The sequence below is a fragment of the Ambystoma mexicanum genome, chromosome 8 (assembly GCF_040938575.1).
Source record: "Ambystoma mexicanum isolate Mex_15411 chromosome 8, UKY_AmexF1_1, whole genome shotgun sequence".
Lineage (NCBI taxonomy): Eukaryota > Metazoa > Chordata > Amphibia > Caudata > Ambystomatidae > Ambystoma > Ambystoma mexicanum.
This window is the reverse complement of record NC_090929.1, coordinates 1,348,508,298-1,348,531,364: the sequence shown is the minus strand read 5'-3', so window position 1 is coordinate 1,348,531,364 and position 23,067 is coordinate 1,348,508,298.

Below are 23,067 nucleotides of genomic sequence, written 5' to 3'. Positions count from 1 at the left end.
ACCCACTCATCATTTCCTACGTCCGTAGTCTGCTCTTCTTCAGCCCTCCCCTCCCCTGCTGGCATCTTCCTATGAGCTGATCCTGTTGTACTAGTCCGCTCCCCTCCCGTGTGGTCACCTGTAGCTGTATATGGAGGCGGGCTGTATGCCGGGTTCGAGTACCCCTCAGCCGCTCTTAATTGTTCTCTTGCTATTTATCCTAGTTCTCTTAAAGGATACAACCCCCCTCCCTCTGTTTTCACTACCTTCGCTAGAGGTATATCGTCGCTCTGTTCCTTTTTTATTTCATTTTCGGTTGAGTTGTCACTCTTTTCTCCTCCCTCTTGTCCTTTCCCCGTGTTCTGTGTGCCTTCACTCTCCTTTTCCCCATTCTCTCCCTCCTCCTTAATCTCCGTATCTCCCGTTTTTTCTCCTATAATGAACATTCCGTTTGGTCCTGGTCGGGACCCTTGGAACATCCTCCATAAGTTGAACACCTCCACGTGGTGTGCCAACTTCTTCCCCTTGTATGTATTATGCAGATGGTTTAATAGTGAGTGTTGGGTATATGGATCAAAGCTACCATTAGGTGGCCATGGTGTCGTCATTTTGTTGTCCGTCCCCTGTGTCCATTCGATGCTGTACTTGATCAATTTCTCCCTATGGGGTGATAGTGTTTTACATATGTGTTGCAGCGGGGTACTGAGGGTGTTCCCCCAGCCCCCCGATCCAGTCCCGTATGACATAGTAGCGCTCCACTTGTTACCCTTCCCCTATTTGGTAGCGGTTATCTCACTAGCAGTTTACAATATACAGCCTTATATCTTTACCTGGCCCCGTAAGTTTGGGGACTTGCGATAGTCCGCTAAGGAAAAATTAGTAAAAGTTAGTATTTACATTTGTATATTCTTTTCTTTCGTTTCTTCCTCTATACAACACCCTTACGGCCCCCTGCGGCCGAGGAGCACGTAGCCCCCTGTGGCTGCGTGCCCCTTGTGACGTTCTTATACTGCCGTCCTACTTTCACTTGCTCCTCCTCCCTCTTGTACACTTGCCGTGGCCGGCGTTCTCCGTGCGCAGCCACGTCCCCCTTTTCGCCTTCCCCCGATCAACTCATTACCGTGTACCTCCTTTTCCACGCCCTCAACAAAGCTCTCCTCCCCGCTACTCAAAAATAAACATGCCTGGTTCTCGAGATGTCCTATGAAAGCCCTGCTGGTGACGTCACCGATCTCTTCGAACTACTGGTAAGTTCTTCATATATTCTTTAAGTCCAAAATACACTTGCAATCTACCCCCGTTAACCCCACAGCTGTCTTCCTGTCACTCCTGGAACAAGGTAATCAATAATATAATCGGACTGCGCACGCTGCGTCGCCTCGCGTGTGATACGCCCCTCGACAGGAGGGCTTAACCAGCCAATTATCTTCCGTTTTGGGCAACTAGCTAGCTACCGCCTACAGGGAAACGTCATCTATCTATCGAGTTTCCTGCTCGAACAATAGGGATCCTCATCTACTCATTGATCAATAATTGCCAAATCGTAGGAAACCACACACACACACACCCTTACACATGGTCGCGACCTAGGCCAATCAGTGTCTACGAGCGGCCGCACGTGATGTTTTCGTTCTCCCCCCCCTTCTCTCCCGTAACGTAGCGGACTGCTCTCGCACTCGTCCGGCTACCATTCATTTCATTGCCAAAACTAAATTATCAAACCTTCGCCGTGCACCCGTGCAATACCTCCCGCATTCAATTCCTCCCCCCTCCCTCACAATTTCACATTGCTTGCTTGTTTCACAAAATGGCAGGGATGGGTCAAGGATCGTACGCGTCCGTCCTGACACTCTCTCAGCATCGTGGGGCTCGCAGGCCCTTTTTACCTTAGTATGACGCGCTACTTGCGTCACCTGAGAAAGTTAGCAAAAAAACTATCGCCACTCTGGATTGGTTCCCTGAGTGGTAGGGTTAGTATAGCATACGTATAGAGAACGTTGTTATTGGTTAAGGGTCAGTCAGGTGGTATACTTGGGTTGTCCCTTCAGTTTGATACATAAAAATTATTACATGAAGACCCCTGAGGATTGGTTAATGTTAATGGCGTCAGTGATAAGGGCCTCATGTTCTGATTGGTTCTCCCGCGAGCCCCCCAGTCTGGGACCATCGCTGTTCCCAGCTCGCGGTGCACCTGTCATTTGCAACAATGTTTCACTATGGGTATGTGCAGACAATGGCCCTCATTACGACCCTTGCGGAAATCAACTGACATGACCGCCATAGCGTAAATAGCATTTCCGCCACTGCACGATGGAGGAAAGTGCGGCTAATTCTGACCCATCGGGCACGAGCATTACGCCATGGCGGAAGTGCAAAGTCCGCGATGGCGGAAATGACCCCAAAACGCCCCTTACCGCCGTCGTACGTCGCCCTAGGTGCAATTCCGCCACCCATTTTAGCGGTCACCGTAATGAGCGGTCAGCGCAAAATACGGTCACCGTAAATATACGGAAACGGAAGTAAAAACATGGGGCCGGAACGGGAAACAGCACGCCGTACACCTATAAAACAGAATCCCAACACAACCATTAAAAATCCGACCCTGAGACACATCCCAACCCGTTAGCCACCCCAGTCAAAAAAATCAATATGGGAAAAGTTGCTAAAAAAGCGTGCGACCGCAAGCGGCAGGTCCACTTCTCCCACGAGGAACTCACCGTGCTCACAGAGACCCTCCAGGAGAATGCTGCCGTCGTCTTCTCCACGCAAATGACCAGGACGGCACTTGCGAACAAGAAGGCCATATGGGCGCTGGTGGCACAGCGGGTAAGTGCGGTGGGGACCGCACCCCGCAACCCACAGCAATGCAGAAAGCGATGGGACGACCTACGGATACGCGTCCGGAGCATACTCTCTGCCAACCGGAACATTGCCACAGCTACCGGGGGAGGATCGGAATCACCCATCAAGTTGACCCCCTGGGAAGAAATCTGTGCCTCCACCATTGGAATGGAGAGCATAGAGGGAGTCGGAGGGATGGAGAAAGGAGTGCAGACATCAGAAGAATCAGGTAGGTGGCCCAAATAAAACGATGCCAAATCCCCAATTACCAACCCTGTGAAGTTCCAATGTGTCCCCATATTGCAATAGAAACACATGTTCAGGAGAACGACCACATACAATGCCATGACAGCGCCCCTTAAAAGTCAGATCAAATAAATAAATATTTAAAAAACCAAAAAACACACTCTACATGTGCAGCATGCACACCCTAACTGCAGACTGCAAAATAACTGCATCCCCAATGCACACAAAAATGAGACCACCTCCAAGGCCCTGACCCAAATCACCCCCAGGTACCACCCCAATGCATGTGATACAATTGCCATTACAATTACCACAGACCCATGAATAACGCTCGCCCTCCTTTACTCCACCACAGGGTCCGATTCCAACGACGAGCTTCAGGACACCCCTACCAGCACACCTGCAAAGAGGGCCAAGACCAACGGCCAAAGACCCTCCACCTCAGCTGCACGGATCAAGGCACGGCAGCTGCACAAATCGAGTGGCAGCACACTGGAGGGGACATCAACAGGCACCCCAGCAGCCAGCATGTCCACAACAGCAGCACCACAGGTCCCCCCAATGGATGCCACAGAAGGCACTGCTTCTGGTGGCAGCAGCACCCTAGGTGACACTGCATTCATGCCAGCATGCTCCGACACAGAAAACCGTGCTGCCGAAGTAGGACACATCCATGACCTGTCCCAATCCCCCTGCATGTTTCATCCCGTACACCATGAGGAAACCACGCAGGGGCACCCACAAGACGACGACTGGCCAACCCCCACAAGGCCTGTTGCAAGGCAACATGAGGCGTCCAGCCCCTCTGTGACACCACCGCAAATGGGCATGGCCCAGCAGAGGCAACAGTCCCTCGAGCAGATGATAGTGCAACAGCAGCAACTAGCCACGCTCCTCAAGGAGCATGCTGATGAATGTGGGGGTTCTAAGGCAGCCATTGAAACATCTACTGAGACACTTAGGGCAGAAATCGAGCGAAGTACAGAGAGCCTGAGGGGTGAACTGCATGCGACGTCCAAAGACGTATGTGGTGAACTTGCCGCTGTGCGCCGTGTGCTCACTGAGCTCTCACAAACCCTTAGGGACATGCATGGACGTGAGCAGTCAGAGACATCATCCGTTGCAAGTTCCGTCCAGGGCAGCCCCCAACGTAGATCTGGGAGGACCCGGCGCTCCACAGGCAGGGGTGCCCCTGATACCCGGAGAGGGGGCTTGCAATAGCGTCTACCCACTGACAATGAGCGTCATTGGACACTGATGTTCGGGGGGGAGGTAGGAGGGTGGAGGGGGTGTGTTGGGCTTCTTTGGGTGGCGGGTCGATTGGGTGTGTAATGTCTTTTCACATCTGCAATACAATTCTTCATATTCATCCTATGAGATGTGTGGACATTGATCTCTGTGTACGAGGCCTATCTTGGCGTACAGTCCATATTGTGCATGTCCCAGACACACACAGTGCAACAAGTCCCGTGTCCATGTAACAGCCACCAGGCGTGAGTGCTAGAAGCATGCATCTATGAGATTCTGACGTAATTCACGGGCCTCCTGTGCCTCGCGGACCCCTTGAGGTGCTGCCACATCCCCATCCTCATCATGACCATCTTCAGGTGCTAGCAGTTCTGCGTCGGGAGCATGGCCACATTCCTACGTACGCACATGTTGTGTAGCATGACACATGCCATGACCATCTTTGCCACCTTCTCATGGCGGTACAGGAGTGCCCCGCCAGACCTGCTGAGGCAGCGGAAACGAGCCTTCAGTAGGCCGAATGCCTGTTCTATGACCACACGGGTACGTGAGTGGGCATGGTTGTAGTCCTCCTCATGCTGGTCCTGTGGGTTCCGGATTGGTGTAAGGAGCCATCTCTTCAGTGGATACCCGCAATCACCTGTATGTGGACAAGAAAGGATGTTTTTGGAATGTCATTGCTACGTACGCACCCCCCCCCCTTCCTGCCAGGTCATTCACGCATCACCTACCCCACATACTCATGCATTAAATGTGACTCACCGAGTAGCCATGATCGGCGCCCTGCATGTCGCTCCATGTAGCGTGGTATTCTAGAGTTCCGCAAGACCATAGAATCATGTGTTGATCCCGGAAATCGGGCAGAACAATGTGTAAAGATCCTGTTGGAGTCACACACCATTTGCACATTGATTGAATGATATTGTTTCCGGTTGCGGTACTGGGCCTCCATGGCATGTGGGACAACCAATTCCACATGGGTGCAGTCGATGGCACCAATGCAACCCGGTATGCCGCCAAGTGCATGGAATCCCACTTTTGTGTTTGTAAGCTCCTGCTCTGAGCGTGGTAAAGAGATGTAGTCGTCTGAGTGCTTCAGGAGGGCATCAAGCACTTGGAATAGTGTCCGTGAGAATAGTGGCTGTGAAATGCCATGCAACTGTCCGACTGTGTGCTGGTAGGTGCCTGTGGCCAGGAAGTGGAGTACAGACACCACCTTCAGTAGGGGTGGGATGGCGGTTGGGCTATCTATCATGCTGACAAGGTCAGCGTGTGTCATGTCGACAATGGCGGTTATGGTGTCCCGGTCCAAACGGTAGAGGGTGTGGATCTGCTCAGCTGTGAGGTTGAACGGATTAGCTCGGATGCGTGGGATTGCGGGCTGCCTGCGTGGTGGTAGTGGCTGTGCTGGTGGGGCTTGCTGGCCATGCCTTGCCCTCCTCCTCCTCCTCCTCCTGCGTCTCCTCTGTGCGGCCGGTATTTGTAGTAGTTGGCGTTCGTCTTCTTCTTGAAGTTGGAGGACTTGCAGTGCAATCAGGTCCCCCAGGCCCAACATCGCTAGTCCTGCCGGTAGCATTCTGGAGTGGGTGTGGTTGGGGGAGGGGTTTGGGTGTGCAATTTATGTGTCTTCAGGCTGTATAGCCTTCACCTGTGGTGATTCATTCCACCTGTGTCAGCTGCAATGCCTTTCGTGCGAGCACGTCCCGCACACGACGCTGCAATTCGACGCATGGCATCTTGCATTTGCAATCATGTTCTTAATCCCGATGGCTGTGGAATATTGGTTTATATGTTAATTCTGCTATGGTCCCATTGTTGCACATACTATATTTGCATTCGCGAGCAGACTTGTGAAGGGTCAGTGGAATGTAGTGCTCGATCAACGGTGGACCCTCATGCAGCACTGTACCGACGTTCACCGACGGCGGGGAGTCCCATCAGTGATTGAGGCCAGTTACCATTTTCACACACAGCCGCACTGCATAGATGTATTTGTGAATCCAAGCGTTCACAGATGCCTTTTCAACGTGATGTTGCAAATGAGGAATTCGAAGGACAGCGCTTTCGGTTTTCAACTAGCGGCGTGGAGACGCCCACAGGTCTGACTGGAAATGTAACGTTCTATTGTTGAATGTCCTTGGGACAGGGCCCATGACAGGAATGCAATGATTGATATGGTTTGAATGGGATGCGCCATAGCGTTGTGGACGATAAGGCAGGACGTTCCCAAATACATGTGACTTCACTACACAAGGAATCCGGGCAGGAGCACAGTGGATTTTGAAGGCTGCATTACGCACAGACTCAATGGAAATTTCGAATGTTATGTGAGCGAATATTCAGGCGTTTTCATAACGGGATGAGGGAATGATGAATGGATGCATGGAAAGATGATTTAATTGGGAGTCTGCCATGTACATGGCTATTTGGAATCTATCCCCTTCCCCTGCGCTATGTGATGCAAGGCTGCCATAGTGGGACCATCGTCTGTCTGCCCTTGTTGAACCCTCCCTGTCTCGACGCGCCTTCAACCACTTGTGTCTATGCACGTTGATGATCCCATCTGATGGATCCTGTTCTGACAGGCGCATGCACACAGACACTCGTTTGAAATAGTGTATTCACCTCGATTTGTGTCGTAATGATTCGCAAGTGATTTTTTGGTGCAATTGATCCTTATGAGTGGGCTAGCATGCATATGGTTGTAGGTTTGGTGTGTTGAATGAAGTGAGTAATGCATATGGAGTTCGGATGCCCATACTGTCATTTTTTTTCATTTGGGTGACAGGTATCTCCTCCCCTTCTGCCGCTGCCATCTGTACGCCACTCCTGCAGATGGCTTCTACAGTCGACACCTGCAGCTTCGAGTTAATCAGTGGAGCACCATTACGATCTTATGGGACGATCGCCAATGGCCCACATGCCCTTACGCAGTACTAGTGGCTAGGTGCAGCATACCTAGCTTCCAGCTGGACTAGTGCCTAATTCATGGGACGGCCCTGCGGTCCTAGGCGCTTCCATGTTGCCTTTTTGGACGTTGATGTAGCCCCTGTGTGCCATGAAGGTACAGGGCGTCACACATGGGGAAGCTGGTCATTTATTGCGGATGCAGCCCACAGTAATGCTGATCATTTGTGAGTTTATGTCAAATGGCTGTATGGCCTTGGTGATTTTGATGTGCATAAAATTTATATTCAGATATTAACCGTGTAGCGTTATTCTTTGCTGGTAATGTGGCATATTCCGATTTGTGGCGCGATGTATTGTGAGGTGTTCTGCATTGGGTTCCGGCTTCTGGGTACAGTTGTGTGGTACGTCCTTATGCTGATGGTTGGTTTGACTACTGGCATGTGTACAGGGCTGGTGCAGTCTCCCTCAGGTTACTGCTTTGGATGTTGATTTGCACTGGTGGCAAGCGATGGGGGACTGTTGTTGTTTTGTGTCATGGAATTTTCAGTTCATTTTGGTGTACTTGCACCTTCAGATGCCTGTGCTGCATCAGTATGGCAATGGTGTGTTGCCAATTGTGGATGGCCACTCACAGGGCACTTGGGGCCCCTGCATGCATTTGTTCGTTGGCATGCATGGGTGACTTGTACATTTCGCTGGTTGCATGGTGTGACTGCATTGCGCCTACGAGGAGTTGTGCAATGTGGCCAGGGAGTGGAGTACAGGCACTCAGTAGGGCCATTACGGTTGGTTCGCGATGCCGTAGTTCTCGCCATGGCGGAATGGTACTTTCCGCCATGCTTGATGGCGTTAGGTGAATGTCCGCTGGGGTCAGCATTTGCGTACCGTTGCGCCATGGCGGATATTGCGGTTTTGCAGGGCGCGCGTGCGCGTACTTGGTGCAGTTAACGTTGGCGTTCGCTACGGTGTCGCTAATGGCATCGTACTTTACGGTGACGGGTCATGATCGCAACGGGCGGTATTCGATGCCGGTATTACATTTCCGCCATCGTTTTTCGTATTCCGCAAGGGTCGTAATGAGGGCCAATGTGAGGATTTATTCATAAGCAGGAAGGCCGACTACTCCCATCGCTGCAGATGTCCATTGAGTCGCTTAATTGTATCTGCCTGTGTCTCGAGACGGGGGATCCAGGCGCCTTCTTCCTCCTGGGCTTGGCACCCTACCAGGTTCGGCTTGGTCACGTGAGGTGGGACCGTGGTTGAGGCAGAATTCTGCACAATTAATATTGCATTTCTCACTGTGTGCCTGGCTTATCTTGCAGGTGTGACCTTGGCGTCGGCTTGCGGTATGAGAGTTTGTAACGTTGTGCCCTTGACTGTCTGCTTTCGCTGGGCTCATTCTGCATGGTCAGCAACCAAACTCTTGCTCATTCAATGTTCATGGAAGCTTTTGCTTGCGGCCTACTTGGGCCTGGTGCATAGGTGGAACCGTTTGATACAGAGCGCTTTAGGTTATGGTATCATATTGCTCTATCCCCAGTATCGTGTCTTCGTTATATTTCTCATTATGGTACAAGGGTTTAGAAGAAGCGTGAGCAAGCCTTTTTAGAAGATTCCATTATGCGTCTTGCGTTTCTGCATTTTGAAAAGCCTATGTGGAAAATAATAAAGATGCACGTCCGTGGGTGTGTCCGTCGCCTACGTCGTAGCACTGAGTATGTTCTTCGTGTGGATTGGTGTGGGAGTGTCCGGTGTGTATGTTTGCACGAGTGTTCTGACCGTTGGCTAGGTCGTCATGGCATCTCTAACGATGTGTTGATTTGGTGCTTAGAAGAAGCGTGAGCAAGCCTTTTTAGATAAGTTCATTATGCGTCTTGCGTTTCTGCATTTTGAGAGCCTATGTGGAAAATAATAAAGATGCATGTCCGTGGGTATGTCTGTCACCTACGTCATAGCACTGAGTATGTTTTTCGTGTGGATTGGTGTGGGAGTGTCCGGTGTGCATGTTTGCACAGGTGTGCTGACCATTGGCTAGGTCGTCATGGCATCTCTAACGACGTGTAGGTTTAGTTGAGTTGATGCATGCCGCAGGTGTCGGCATGGGCAGGGCGGGCTGCTGGGCAGGTAGGTGGGCACATCCGTATGTTCCTGTGCCAGGGTATTTGGTCGTCTGGTAGATAGGCAAACTCCTCTCGTGGCGGGTGTCTAGGCCGTGATCCTCTAGGCCAAGCGCGAGAGGGGAAGGGCGGGAGCCTGTTCTTCCATTCTCCCACTTCAGTCCCCCCTTTGGTGGACTTGTCGACCACAAACATATCCTTTTCCTTATCTCCTCTTATTCTCCATATTTTAGTTATTCCTCCCAAATGTCCATAGTGGTTAACATGGTCTTCAAATGACCAATACATATATGCACAGGTTCCTCCAGAAGTGCAGTATACCCATTTCCCTATGTAGCTCCTTGGGTTTCTTGGGTTTTCGAGCTTCACAGATGGTGGGTCCAGGTGGTTGGTGATGATCTGGTTGCGCAACTTCTCTCTCTCTTTTATGATTGTGCCTGTGTGTTGGCCGTCATCTGTTGGCATCAAGAGGTGCATACCAACCATTTCGATCATCTTGTCTGTTGTGCGTGCCTTCCGGGCCTTCCAAAATCTTATTATGATCAGTGTAGCTCCAGCCAAAATAGTACATCCAACTATAATCTTCAGTCCATCTGACAGCCAAGATGGCATCCATGACCATAATATTGAAAACCAGCTCTCATCCTTTTTCACACCTTTACTTTCATCCATCATTTTTGAGTGCATCTGGGCCAATTGTAAAACTGCTTCTGTCAGTGTACCATTGTCAGCATCGTTGGCAGGGATGAATGTGCAGCATGATTGTCCTATCTTAGCGCAAACTCCTCCTTCCATTGCTGTGAGGAGGTCCAGTACATATCTGTTCTGAAGTGCTACCATCCTCACAGCTTGCAGTTCCTCTTTTATTGCGTTGAATCCATTTACCGTAGAATTAATAGTCATCATTAGTTCCCATCGAGTTATCTGGAGCCATTTTGCGTTTGCGTAAGCCTGTAGTCCTGGATGTATTATCGAGGAGAAGAACATTGCTGCTCTGCTGAATAGTCTGTGGTCTGGTGGAATTGAAGTGAGTGCTGTTTCCGACCTTCCCCATAGGTAATTTCCTGTCAGAGGTTCTCCTTGTCTTTTCTTTCTATTCAGGACAGTATTATTGCCGTCGGTTTTGCTCTCTGGCCCCTTCTGAGGTTGTACAGATCTCTTCTTCCTCTTGTTCCCTTCATCCATTTTGGGGAAGTTCGCCACATTGACATGTTTCTGGGGTACCACTAGTGATGGTACATTAACGTGCACCATTGTGCATATGTGCATATACCATTCCACAGAGGGGGCAGTGTGTGGTATGCCTTTTTTCCACAGGCCCAGTAATGGTCCATTACTACTGCTGTTCCTGCTCCCCCCTCAGGTAACTCCATCACGCTTGCACAGTTGGTGTTGTATCGTACGTCCACCTTCCCTTTATGTTGGTAGCATACCTTAGGCGCAGTTAGCGGCAGTATTGACCCAAGTATTGACCCAAGTCATCCAACATCTATGGTTGTGTACATCAATAGTTGAAATATTTTCTCTTGTTACCATGTTGCTGCCAACCACTCCTATGTCCCATTTGTTGTTCATGTACACCTTCCCTGTTATTATCACCAGTGGTCTTTCCCAACATCCGTTTTTACCAGGGACTTCAGTGGCGTACCAATCACATGGTAGGTACTGTAGTGTTACTTTCTTTGTTTCTCCTTTTTCAGGACCACTTGTTATGTATCTGAATCCTTCAGCATGTAAACTGCTCTTGTGGTAACTCAAATAAGTCTTGAGGAAGTTGTTTTCATATGGATATGTATCTCGTGTTTTCCACACCAGTTGCACCACTGTCCCTTGAAATCTTCCTTTCGTCTGGAACAGTGCCAGGTATATTATACATCGTGCTATTTTTTCATCTATCTCCGTGGCAACAAATGTTCGAGAAGCGCTCATGGCGTATGGGATTAATGAGCAAACGTAGCAGCTGTCTTCTGTTGTCTGCTTACATATGTGGGTCATGTGTTGGTACCATATGTTGTTTGAGATGTGTGCTGAATCTTGTATGTAGTTGTCAATACCTTTATTATCTGAGTATGTTCTGCGTTTAACTCTATTTTCCTTGTGTGGGATTTTACTAGTACCACCTGACGTAACACCTGTTGCAGCTGGGGGTGGGGGTGTATTAGGTTTGGGTACAGCAATAATATTGATAGCATAGCTGTACTGCCATACAGAGGCAGCCAAGAACCCGGTGGTCATTAAAATCCCTATCAATTTTATTACAGATGCTAATTTCACCGGCATTTTGCTCTTACCTTGCTGCAGTCCGGCAGCTTATTCTTGCGACGTTACAGTTGCCCGCCTGAAAATTCTTAATATGCTTGTTATTAGTGTTAGTTGTCGTTTTTAAGCTCTCCCTATCAAGTAGTCATTCAGTGCCCAGGCGAAGAGCTGTTCCCACGCCAATCTAAGCAATCTATCTCTTAGGGCAGGCAAGTATGGTTGGAGGTGGGGCATTGAATGTTCTATGGCCAAGAGGAATGCTGTGTAGTAGACACGTACCCTCCTTCTTTTCAGGTACGTTGGCCTTTTTATTTCATATACAAATTGGTGTGACAATTCTTCCAGGTAATTATCGTCTGAGGGTGCCATCTACTCCTGGGCAGTGAATTGGTTAGTTATCTACTTTCTTAGTAGTACAATAATACGATGTACCTGCATGTGCGAGAGAAAAGAAAGAGAACATTCAGGTGTTTACATGTGTATATGTGCAAGACCATGTCCTTCAGTTCAGTTATTGCTACAGTGGGTAGGGGGTCAATGGGCAGAAGGTTTTGGGCTCAACTGGCGGAAGTCTCTTTACTCTTTAATCGTGTAACCATGGGGTGGGCGGTATGGGGATCACCCCTTTCTTTTCTAGTAGTTGTCTCTGGGGAATCTGAGGGGTGGCAGGGTATGGGGACACTTAGGCCGTTAGTTGTGGTAGAAGTCTCTTCCTCTGTTGGTGACGCTGTTGTTGTTCTTCCAGTGGCCCTGTCGGTGGCGCTGGGGCGGGTCTGGAGTTTGTAGATCTTTACGTCGTGTAGGTGGTTCCAGGCACGTTTGTCCTGTAGCTTTACTGCTCTCGTTGATACCTCCTCTACCAGATGGGGGCCAGTGAAGCGTGGGCTGTTCCACTTTCTGTTGAAATTGCGAAGTAGTACGTGGTCACCTTTAGCAACTTTGCACAGTCTTTCCTTCTCCAATTCTTTATCCGCGTCTTCTTGTTGATCGCTGTTAGACCCAACCCGCGTGCGCTCGAGCTGTTGAGACACAAACACTACACTAGTAATCAAAGAAGACACATATTGGTACATTTCATCACCAAGGACATTTGCAGTACTCTCGTGGTCGGTAAATGCTCTTGATGTTGGCGTTAGGGGAAGGCGCATTTGACGTCCGGTAACCACCTCGTGAGGGGTGAGGTGGTGGTCGGAACCTGGTCTATTCCTTAGCTCAAATAGGGCTAGTGGAAGGCAATAGAACCAACTCTTCTTTGTTGTTTGCTGTATTTTTGCAATTGCCTCCTTTAATAGGCCATTCAGGCGTTCACATACACCGTTGGCCTGTGGGTGGTATGCACATGCAAATTTATGCTTGATGTTCAGTAAGGATGTGATGTGCTGGAACATTTCGTTTGCGAAATGTGGGCCATTATCTGACCGCAGTACCTCGCACACTCCCCACCTGGGGAAGACCTCCCTCACTAGGAATTTAGCTGCTCTGAATGCATCTGGGTGTGAACAGGGCCCTGCTTCAATCCACCTCGAGAATGGGCATACTACTACATTCATATACCTATTTCCTTGACATACGTTGATCATATCAACATAGTCAATATGGAGATGTTGGAAGGGTCCCTCTGGCCGGGGTATAGTACCTCTTATCACCTTCAGAGTGTGACCGGCCGTAAACTGTTGACATGTGAGACAATTGCTGATAAAATTTGACACATGAGAATTTAACTCGGGGCAGAACCAGTCTTCCCTAATTCGTGCTGCAATTACTTCCTTTCCTGTGTGGGCTGGGTGGTGTAGTTGGCTCAGGGCGGTGTTCAATAGTGCCAGTGGTATTACAATCTTTCCAGTGTCACCCTGGCGCCATAGTGCGTCAGTTGGTGACATTGTGCATCCTCTTTTTACCCATATTTCTTTTTCTGCCATTGGTGCAGCCACTTGTAGCTCCATTATCTGTGTGGCTGGGAGATGGGTGTACCCTTCTCTTATCAACATCTCCTTAGCCATTCCCCTCCCTCTCCCTCTCTTTGACTCTGGGGGGTTCCATATCTCACCAAAATATGCAGCATACTTTGCATGTGCGTCTGCTGCTGCATTCCCTTTTGAAATGTGGTCTTCACCATTGGTGTGTGCGGTGCATTTGACCAAAGCTAATTCTTGGGGGTCATTTATTGCTTCAATTAGTTCAGCCAATAGGAGGGCATGTTGCACTGGAGTGCCATCAGCTCTCCTAAACCCTCTTCTTCTCCATTTCGACAGCCCTGAGTGGACAGTGGACGTAACATATGCGCTGTCGGAATATATGGTCACTCGTTTGTCAAAGCTTTACTTCAACGCCAAGATTAGTGCAATTAATTCTGCTGCTTGAGCGGAATAATGCAGTGGTAGTTGTACACATTTCATTGCCACACACACCGGTACCTCCATCATTTTTACCACTGCTGCCCCAGTCCTCCTTATACCATCCCTTTGGTCGATAGTTGATAACCCATCAATGAACAGGAGCTCACCTCCCTCTAGTGCGTTCTCTTCAATCTTTCTAGTACATGAGTACATTTCAGTTATTTGTGTACAATCGTGTGCATAATCTCCTTCCTCAATTACTTCTGCTAGGAACCTTGCAGGGTTGACCGTGCTACATCTAACAATTGATAGTTCAGCTCTGGATAAGATGATCTCATAACCTGATGCCCTTTGCGTGGTTAGGGTGGACTTAGGTTTATTCAATATTGCAAATAGTGCATGTTCCACAAACAGTGTAGTTGGGCACCCCATGGTTATTGCTGATGCTTTCTCTACCACAAAAGCAGCTGCGGCGAGACCTTGTTCGCAAGTGAAATGACCTAACATCACAGGATCTAAGTGACCGCTGTAAAATGCTACTGGTTTGTAGCCCATGCTTGTTTTTTGAGCCAACACTGCTTTCATTACTGCTGAGTCGCAATGTGAAAATATAAAGAATTGTCGCTCATAGTCTGGGGTTGCCAGTACCGGAGCAGTTGATATTGCATCTTTCAGTTCATCAAAAGCCTCTTTCATTTCCATTGTCCACCCCAACTTTTTCTCCCCTTTATTAGATTCCTTTAACGCCTCAAGCAGGGGTCCTATGTATGAGCTGTAATCAAATACCCATTCTCTACAGTAGTTGCACAGACCCAGGAACTGCTGCAGTTCCCTCACTGTTTGTGGCACTGACGTTTTTGAAATGGCCTGTGCTCTTTGTGGTGCAATCTTTCTTCCATGTTGGGATATGAGCTGACCAATGTAAAGTACCTGTTCTTGACAGTGCTGTAACTTTTCCATGTCTACCTTGTAACCTTTTTCAGCCAATATTGTCAGCATCTTTAATGAGTCCTCTCTGCATGTTCTTTCGTTTGTACTGCAAATTATTATGTCGTCGACATACTGCAACACTGCGCTTTCCACTTCAATGTTACACAAATCCATCTGTATTACTCGGTTGAAGATTGAGGGTGATTCGCAGTACCCTTGTGGCAATCTGGTGTGTTTCCACTTTGTGTTTCTGTAAGTGAAGCTTGTCAGATCTTGTGAGTCTGGCTGCAATGGTATTGAGAAAAAAGCATTTTTAAGGTCGATCACTGTAAATCGTGATGCTTCTGCTGGAATGCCACACAATATTGTGGCCGGGTTTGCGGCTATGGGGTATTCTGCTTCTACTATGTTGTTCAAGGGCCTGAGATCCTGTATGAAGCGCCAAGACCCCCCTCTAGCCTTGCGCACTGGGTATACAGCCGTGTTACATGGTGATTCTGAGGGGACCAATATGCCATTATCTATAAGGGCCGTTATGGTTTCATATATGCCCTCATCTGCCTCTTTTGATAGTGGGTACTGTTTCACTCTGGGGAGTATTGCACCTTTTTTCAATTTTATCCTTACTCCCCCTATACTTTTTATGCACCCCACGTCATAAGGACTAGTAGTCCATAATGATGTGGGTACTTTTGTCATATCCTCCTCAAAGAAGGGAACTGGGGTGGATGTGGGTGCCTCAAGTGCCATTGCAATTTTCTGTGCCACTTGTTTGTACGCCACTCTTAGCCATATTTCCACACTCATCATAAACACCATTTCACCTTCCTCCTTTTCTTCTGAGAACAGCTCCTCATCTGACACCTGGGTTAGTCTACATCCTTCTGCTAGTGCTATCACTGCCCTCCATGCTCTTCCTTCTCTGTCTTGGGCATGTACCGCAATGTAATCAGCTGTTGCTATAATGCTCTCAATGTCCACTGGAACCACCTTTCCTTCTGGTTCATTGACTGGTGTTTCTGGTCTGAACAAATAGGCTGCTGGCCTCCTCCAGATCTTTCCCTCTATCCCTGGCATCCATGCAAATGCCATGTCTGTCCCGTACTGGAATAGTTCGCCATCTACTGGATCAGCCCTAATCGCTGTCTGTCTGCAGTATGCTTGCATAATCTGTCGTGCTGTGAGCATGTTAATTCCTGGAGTAGAGCAAATTATGCCGTCCTCCGTAAAGGAGATCGTCATATTCAACCTGTTCATGATGTCTCTCCCCAGTATATTTACTGGTGAGGCACTATAATATAACAATGGGACTGACATGTCATAATCTCCTATAGATAAGGGAATGTTATCAGTAAAGGGAACCAACCCTCTAGCCCCAGAGAATCCTTGGGTGTTCATGGCTTCGCCCGACATCTTAAATTTACCTTCCCTTATGCAAGACCGGGTCGCCCCGGTGTCAACAAGGAATGATAATTTTTTGTCACCTATCGTTACCTCTATGTGTGGTTCCTCCGCACTATTAGGTGTTACCGACAGGATGGGACACACCAAGGCCGTCTGTGGGCTGTCCTATTGAGGGTACAACGATTAACCATTTCCTGTGTAAGGGTTGTGTCCCAGGACCGTCACCCTACCCAGTTGTGTTAGTTGTGCTTGGGTTGTTGCGTTATCGCTACCTGTTGTTGTGGCAGTGAATATGTCTGTGGTTGTTGTTGTGTTATTAGTTGTTGCTGTTCATTTCCCTGTTGCAATGTCTGCTGTTGCTGTATGCCCTGCTGTTCCTGTGTGGGCCTTGGTTGTCCCTGTTCGCTCCATGATGGTGTTCCTGGTCTTACTCTACACGTGCGTGACATGTGCCCTACTAATCCACAACTCCAACACACCAGTGGTTCCCTACTCTGCCATGGAATGCTTCCTGTGTTTTCATGGTATACTGGTTGCCCGGTGGGGTAGGAATTTCTAAGTCCTCCCACCTGCTGTTGTGTGTTATATCCGTATCCTCTCCCTCTCATAATTCCTCCTCTTCCCCTGTTGTAATTATAATACCCAGCTCCTGGCATTGAGTATCCTCCTCCCATGTTGGTCGTGTATGGTTGGAGTGGCGGCACCTGTTGTGTTATAGTCTGTGAGGGTGGTATTTGGGAGGGATCTTGTGCAGCCACTACTTGTGTGGGGCTTTGGGTCATTGTTGTAGGTGTAGTTATTAGTGCCCCTTCCATTGTGTATTTAGTATGTTTTTTCTGTACTAGTTTAACCTCTTCCGTTTTCCTGTCCTCTTCCTTTTGTTTCATTTTTCCTTGCCATGTCCTGCAATGATGCACTATTGTCAGTTGTATTTCTGCCCATGCTTTTGCTTCCATTCCCACTACTTTCTTCAGTTATTTCTGAACTCCTTCTGGGAGCCCTTGTACTAGTATATGATAGAATATTGCTGGTGTTTTGTCCCATTGTTCTCTAGTTTCCATGCGCCACTTCTCTTGGATTTCCTAGATATAATCAACAGGATCTTCGTTCTCACGCATCTTGCGTGAGGTAATTGCTCCTATGTCTGATGTGTCTGGGTACTGTACCCTCAGTGCCTGCCATAGTGCATGTCTGCAGTTTGCGAATGGTGCCCCATCGTGCAATGTGTTTGCTATTGTTATCCCAGTGAATCCCGCTCTCTTCCAAATGTCATCCGCTGCATCCCCTAATATCGATATTAGAAGGCCCTTTACATCTCCCACTGCCAGTTTCTGTCCTGCGGTGCGTTTTTCCATTTCATATATCCATTTACCCGCACCTCCACTTAATGATGGGAGCCTGCACTTTATATTTTCTTTGTCTGTATGCTTCCAAGGGACGTACTGTGGTCTAACCCCTCCCCTCTCCAGAAGTGGCATTAAGTTGTGCCTCGTTTTACCCCTTGGGTTCCATAAAATTGAGTCCTCACACCCCTCCTCTTCTTCCCTCTCTCCTACATCGTCAATTTCGTCCGTATTTCCCCTGCTCGTAATTCTTTCTTCTCCATCTTTTCCCCTTATTTCATCATTTCCTGTATTTAATGTGGGCGTGTGTATTCGTCCTTCCTGCCTGCGTCTAGGGAGGTCTCTAAGCCTACCTGCATAGGGTGTCAGTTCGTTTGTGGAGGGCGCGAGTTTGATTGTACGTAATGAGCGTGAGGTGGTTGAGCATGTAGGGTGGGATGGGAGAGGGTGTGATGGTGACGGTGTGGCTTCATGTGTCTGTCTTTCCGCTATTCCTTGCTCTTCCTCCTCACTTCTCTCCAGTTCATCCTTTCTCCTACAGAACCATGGTGAGTCTGTATTGGTCCGGGTGGTGTATAGTTTATCTAGGCTTTCCCTTTCACTGTTTCTTCCTTCCTTCTCCATTCCTTCTTCTTCCTCACTACAAAAGGCATTCGTAAACGGCAGCCCCCACTCTGTCTTTTTCCCCTTGATTGTTACTGTTTTTAAGTCTATTAGATCCGGTTCTCCCTTTTCTCCTTTACCAACCGCTCCCCTTTGCGCTGATGTTGTTGCTACTTCTGTGTCTCTATGTACATACCCCCTTACTTCACTCTCCCTTCTCCTATCTTCTCTTTCCCCTTCATTTCTCTCCTCCATCTCTCTACCAATTTCCTCCCTTTTCCTTTTTAATTCCTCCATTACTTCACTACTCACCTTTTCCAATATCCTTTCATCCTCTTTCTTCCTTTCCCATCTCACCCTCTCCCTTTCTAATATACTCTCTATCACCCTCCCTTCTTCGTATTTCTTAGTCGTTTCTGATAGTAATCTCTTCTTCCACATTGCCATTTCTTTTTCTTTCTCTTCTTCTTCCCTTTTCCTCTCTCGTAGCACTGCTCTTGATACCCTTTCTGCTGCTGCTTTTACCCTTTCAGCTTCTCGCCTTTGCTCCTCAGTTCGTTCCCTTATTTTTTCCAATTCGTTCTTACCTTCTTTCCTTTCCCTCGCTCTCTCTCTTTCCTCCCTCTCGAGCTGTTTGATCAGTTCATTCTGCTCATCCCTTAACTCTGCTAGTCGTTCCTCCAAAATCTCTTCCTTTTGTCGTAACAGCTCTTCCCCTCTCATTCCACTCTCCCTGGTATTATCCTCGTCTATTTTCCTTACTACCTCCTTCTCTTCTCCTGTTAATGAACCTCATAATTTTAATAGTATCTGCGCAGCTACCCACTCATCATGTCCTATTTCCACAGTTTGTTCTTCTCCAGTCCTCCCCTCCCCTGCTGGCATCTTCCTATGAGCCACATATGGTGGAGGGCTGTATGCCGGGTTCGAGTACCCCTCAGCCGCCCTTAACTGTCCTCTTTCTATTTCTCCTAATTCTCTTAAAGGGTACAACCCCCCTCCCTCTGTTTTCACTACCTTTGCTAGGGGTATATCGTTGCTCTGTTCCTTTTTTATTTCATTTTCTTTTGAGTTATTATTCTTTTCTCCTCCCTCTTGTCCGTTCCCCGTGTTCTTTGGGTCTTCACTCCCCTTTTTCCCATTATCTCCTTTCTCCTTAATCTCTTTTTCTTCCGGTATTTCCCCCACAGTGAACATTCCATTTGGTCCTGGTCGGGACCCTTGGAACATCCTCCATAAGTTAAACACCTCCACGTGGTGTGTCAACTTCTTCCCTTTGTATGTATTATGCAGATGGTTTAATAGTGAATGTTGGGTATATGGATCGAAGCTACCATTCGGCGGCCATGGTGTTATCATTTTGTTGTCCGTCCCCTGTGTCCATTCTATGCTATACTTGATCAGTTTCTCCCTATGGGGTGACAGTGTTGTACATATGTGTTGTAGTGGGGTAGTGAGGGTGTTCCCCCACCCTCCCGATCCTGTCCCATATGACATAGTAGCGCTTCACTTGTTATCCTTCCCCTATTTGGTAGCTATTATCTTACTAACACTTACAATACACAGCCTTATACCTTTACCTGGCCCCGTAAATTTGGGGACTTGCGATAGTCCGCTAAGGAAAATTATTGAAATATAGTATTTACATTTATATATTTTCTTCTTTCTTTCTTCCTTCACACAACACCCTTACGGCCCCCTGCGGCCGAGGCGCACGTAGCCCCCTGCGGCTGCGTACCCCTTGTGACGTTCTTATACAGTCGTCCTATTTTCATTTGCTCCTCCTCCTTCTTCTACACTTGCCGTGGCCTTTCCCCGATCAACTAATTACCGTTTATCTCCGTTTCCACTCCCTTACCACAGTTCTCTTCCCCACCACTCTCAGAAAGAAAGATGCCTTGTGCTCGGGATATCCTATGAAAGCCCTACTGGTGACGTCACCGATCTCTTCGAACTACTGGTAAGTTCTTCATATATTCTTTAAGTCCAAAATACACTTGCAATCTACCCCCGTTAACCTCACAGCTGTCTTCCTGTCACTCCTGGAACAAGGTAATCAATAATATAATCGGACTGCGCTTGCTGCGTCGCCTCGCGTGTGATACGCCCCTCGATAGGAGGGCTTAACCAGCCAATTATCTTCCGTATTGGTCAACTAACTAGCTACCGCCTACAGGGAAACGTCATCTACCTATCGAGTTTCTTGCTCGAACAATAGGGATCCTCATCTACTCATTGATCAATAAATGCCAAATCGTAGGAAACCACACACACACACCCTTACACGTAGTCGCGACCTAGGCCAATCAGTGTCTACGAGCGGCCGCACGTGATGTTTTCGTGCTCCACCCCCCTCTCTCGCGTAACGTAGCCGACTGCTCTCGCACTCGTTCGGCTACCATTCATTTCATTGCCAACACTAAATTGTCAAACCTTCGCCGCGCACCTGTGCAACACCTCCCACCTCTCGTATTTAATTCCTCCCCCCTCCCTCACAATTTCACATTGCTTGTTGTGCGTGGCATGCTCACCAAGTTCTCTTGATGCGGGGCCGCTCGACTGATTGCACCCCTCCAAGCGGCTCGCCACCTCCCCTCGTCTGGACCACGTCTGGACACTCGCCAACCCCGGGCGGGATACTTCTCAACCGGCTCCCAAAGGCCAATATCCGGATTGCGCTGTCCGGTCTTCTCGCAGTTCCGCGATGGTCCTGTAGTCCTCAGAAGGGGGCAACGGTGGAGGGGGCCGCGCCGCCGGGCCTCCTCGCAACGGGAGTACCTGGAAAAACAAAAATAAAAAAAGCAGATCTTAAACAGATCTCAGCAGTGCCTCCAACTTGTCGGGGGGAAATTCTGCCGGGGTCAGCCGGGCCGTCCATAGACCTCCGGACAGGGATGCCCCAACTCCTCCCGTATATCCCAAAAGAGATAGAGTATGAGACACACGCAAGAAGCAAGGTGACTCTGCTGTTTATTAGACAAAACGGCAGGGATGGGTCAAGGATCGTACGCGTCCGTCCTGACACACACACAATTGTGGGGCTCGCAGGCCCTTTTTACCTTAGTATGACGCGCTACTTGCGTCACCTTAGAAAGTTTAGCAAAAAACCTATTTCCACTCTGGATTGGTTACTCGAGTGGTAGGGTTAGTATAGCATACATATAGAGAACAGTGTTAGTGGTTGAGGGTTAGTCAGGTGATATACTTGGGCTGTCCCTTCAATTTGATATATGAAAATTGTTACATGAAGACCTCTGAGGATTGGTCAATGTTAATGGCGTCAGTGATAAGAGCCCCATGTTCTGATTGGTCCGCTCGCGAGCCTCCCAGTCTGGGACTATCGCTGTTCCCAGCTCGCGGTGCACCTGTCATTTGCAACAATGTTTTACTATGGGTAGGTGTAAACAATGTGGGGATTTATTCATATGTTGGGAGGTCGACTACTCCCACTGCTGCAGATGTCCAATGAGTCTTTTAATTGTATCTGCCTGTGTCTTGAAACGTGGGATTCAGGCGTCTCCTTCCTCCTGGGCTTGGCATCCTGTCAGGTTTGGCTTTGTCACGTGAGGTGGGACCGTGTTTGAGGCAAAATTCAGCACAATTAATATTGTTTTTCCCACTGTGTGCCTGGTTTATCTTGCAGGTGTGACCTTGGCGTCGGCTTGCGGCGTGCGAGATTGCAACATCGTGCCCTTGGCGGTGTGCTTTCGCCGGGCTCATTCTGCAGGGTCAGCAACCGAGCTCTTGCTCATTCAATGTTCATGGAAGCTTTTGCTTGCGGCCTACTTGGGCCTGGTGCATAGATGGAACCGTTTGATGCAGAGCGCTTTAGGTTACGGTATCATATTGCTCTATCCTCAGTATCGTGTCTCCGTTATATTCTTCATTATGGTACATGGTTCTTAGAAGAAGCGTGAGCAAGCCTTTTTAGATAAGTTCATTATGCATCTTGCGTTTCTGCATTTTGAGAGCCTATGTGGAAAATAATAAAGATGCACGTCCGTGGGTATGTCTGTCACCTACGTCATAGCACTGAGTATGTTCTTCATGTGGATTGGTGTGGGAGTGTCCGGTGTGCATGTTTGCACAGGTGTGCTGACCGTTGGCTAGGTCGTCATGGCATCTCTAACGACGTGTAGGTTTAGTCGAGTTGATCCATGCCGCAGGTGTCGGCATGGGCAGGGCGGGCTGCTGGGCAGGTAGGTGGGCACATCCGTATGTTCCTGTACCAGGGTATTTGGTCGTCTGGTAGATAGGCAAACTCCTCTCGTGGCGGGTGTCTAGGCCGTGATCCTCTAGGCCAAGCGCGAGAGGGGAAGGGCGGGAGCCTGTTCTTCCATTCTCCCACTTCACCAGGGTTGAAAAGGGATTGTTGGGAGCCTTTTGTTCACTTTTCCCACTTCAAAGCACTTAGAGATTGTAATGGGTAATGTTAGCAAGTAAGCATGTGCTTCAAAGTTATAAAAAATGTACACATTGAGTGGCATTTAAAAACGTTGTACACATTTTTTTCCATTTGCTTTTATTTATTTTTAAAAGCTACACACAGTGGTGTTGTAAATGTATTCATGCATTTATTATCTGTAATGGAAATGGTACTAAAATAAATATTTTTAAATGCACAGCATTTGTCCATTCTGCATTCCATGTACATGATATGATTTGCGAGCAGTTATGCAGTTTGGTTTTCACTTTGCATTCTGGGAGTTGTAGTCTAAGTTTTTTAATGGTAGAAGTGGTATTAGAAGTGACATAATGCAAAGTAACAATACACTTGGTAAGCAATTATAGATTGGGATGGGTCATGTTGGCAAGTATGCATGTACTGCCAACATATTTTACTTCCACGCA